Source organism: Ornithorhynchus anatinus, chromosome 15, assembly GCF_004115215.2.
Source record: "Ornithorhynchus anatinus isolate Pmale09 chromosome 15, mOrnAna1.pri.v4, whole genome shotgun sequence".
In the NCBI taxonomy this organism is placed as follows: Eukaryota; Metazoa; Chordata; class Mammalia; order Monotremata; family Ornithorhynchidae; genus Ornithorhynchus; species Ornithorhynchus anatinus.
In genome coordinates this window covers 13,724,338-13,726,977 of record NC_041742.1, presented here as the reverse complement: position 1 = coordinate 13,726,977, position 2,640 = coordinate 13,724,338, and positions in this window count along the sequence as shown.

Here is a 2,640-nt window from a genome sequence, read left to right as displayed (position 1 = left end):
CCCCCCCCCCCCCCCCCGCCGGGCCTTGATCCAGCTTCCAATTTTGTGAAGAATTCATGATGTTTACAGCACAGACGATCCTTTGTGCCCCTCTCCTGGATCAGCTGACGCATAATCAACATTAGCCATTCGGGAAAGGTTTATCTGCACACAGTTAATAAACCAGCCCGTGAGCAATTGCAGGTGGCCAGTGATGTAACATCGCATCGTGCGGGGTGGCGGGAGGGGGCGAGGTGGGAGGGAGGGAGGGGCAAGAGCGGGGGAGAGGGGTAGGCAGGAAGAGAGGAAACCTTGGCAAGAGAAGGATGGATACCGAGGTGTTTCAAACTGAGGGTCTGGTCGGAAACTCTCGTGCACGGGACGCTGGGTATTCCCAGACCGCGTCCCATCAGTTCGGAGCGTTTGGGGGACGGTCTCTTTTCCGTCGACCGAGTCACCGCGGCGGGGTGCCAGCGGGCCGGCCGAAGGCCGGATGAACCTGGGCCGGCGGTCCCGGCCACCGACGGACAGATGGGGGCCGCTGGCGTCTCTCCCCACCTCCCCAATAGCGCTCGGTTTTGAGGGCCCGAGCTGCTTCCTCTGCTGTCGGGTTCCTCCCCTGTCCCCCCGGAGGTTTCCGGCGCCCCCTCCCAGAGGGAGGGCTGGACGGGGCTGGGGGATTGGTCCGCCGCACCGGCACCCGATCGGACCCTCTTTGGCAAGGGGCAGCCTGAGGTCCGGCACCCCTGAGGCCGCTAGGGCGTGCCACCAGGCGAGAGACGGTTTGGGGTCCGTCGGGGTGGGGGGGGTGGGGGGGGGATCTGCTGCATCCGGGAGCAGAGTGAATCCAAACGGCATCAAAACTCGGCTCTCGGTCCGGTTCCCGTAATAGGACCGCCCCCTGCCATCCGGGGGCCTCTTGGAAGGCAGATAGGGCGTCGATGCCAGTTCCCGCACGTGCTTCGGGTGGTCTGAGAGTAAAGACCGCCGCGTGATTTTTGCTAATACCACAGCTTCAGCCCGACCGAGCCAAGAGCGTGCAGGGAACGGGTCCGGTACCGGCACGGTCCCGAGCTCATTATGCCCTAAGACGGTCGGTTGGCCCGGTATCTCTTAAACCTGCACTTCGGACGGGCCGCGATGAGCTCCTTGGTCGCCGCACCCTCGCTGATGTCTCGTGCTCCGTCCGGTTCCTCGCCCCCCGCCCCCGCCTTCGGAGCTGGGTTGCCGACTCCGGTCTGCCGTTTTGTCCGGCGCGGGACGTAGCGACGACCTGGGCTGCCGTTCTGAAGTAGCGGAGCCCAAGTGGCTCGTGGCTCGTGACGAAATGGTAGATGTCCCATCCGGGGGGGCGTGTTGGAAAACCCGTTTGCCGTGTCGCTCTCTCATCAGAACTCTCAGATTTGGAAAACCGCACCACACGAAGTGCATCCGAAGCAACCGAGTTTGTGGTCCTCGGGGAGATGGCGCGGTTTCAGGTCCTCCATTTAACCTCTCCGCCTACCCGGATCCAGCGGGTGGCGCTTGGGCAGAAGGGCGGGAGGGACCCGTCGGACGGGCGGCCCATTTCTGGGCGCAAGCCTGGCTCTGGAGGTTGATTGGCAGAAGATGTATTCGGTTGTGTGTTTTTGTTCCATTCCATGCAGCATCTTCTGTTGTTCATAACTCTTGCCCAGTTGCGAGGGCGAGGATAAGAGCCTGCGTCGCGGCCTCGTGGGTAGGGCGCGGCCCTGGGAGTTACAAGAGCGTGAGTCCTAATCCCGGCTCCGATGCTCGTCTGCCTTGGTCAAGTCAGTTTCCTTTTCTGGGACTCAGTTCCCTCCTCTGTAAAATGTGGATAAAAACTGAGCCCCATGTGGGATGGGCTGTGTCCAACCTGATTACCTTGTATCCGCACCAGTGCTTGTCGATTAGTAAGCGCTTAAAAAATACCATCATTATTATCCTTGACCACCCGATTGGCTTTGGGAAAATGAGCCTTCTGAGAGGAAGATTTCTCCTAAAAATGGTGCCTTGTGACCATCTGAAGCAGAATTCGTGTATTCAGTACATTGTCGTATTTATTAAGCACTTACCGTGTGCAGAGCACTGTACTTTGTTTATCGTACTTGGCGACGTGAGTTACCGGGACCGGACTGGAACCGCCCTGACGTCCTCGGAATGGCCGCCCCTGTTTTTCTGTCCATTTTCGTTGCCGCGAAAGTTGCTTTTTCAGGCAGTTTCCCGCAGAGCCTTCCGAGTTCTCTGCCTGGCTGAATCACCTCGTGTCCGGAGTTCGTGGGAGGGATCAAAACCGTGCTGTTCTAGCCGAGCCGGTGCGGAGGTTGGTTGGGAGCTGACCCATTTGTGTCTCTTCCTGTGATGAGTGATTGTAACTCTTCTAGGCGAGCCGGTCTAAATCTCAAGAACGTTTTTGTCCATGATTAAAAAAAAAAGAAAAAAAGACATCCGTGCTCGTCAACTTCGTAATTGCCGTCTCTGTCCCGGTTCCATCTGGCTTATTCCTACCCGGGGCCGGGACGTTTCTCCACTGAATGTAGAAAAGTGAGGTCGGGAGCATTTAATGCAGACCAGATCAGGGTCAGATGGGGACGAGACTGGGGTAAAAGGTGGTTGAGGATCTCAAACCTTTGGAAGGTTTTCGATTATGGAGTATAACCC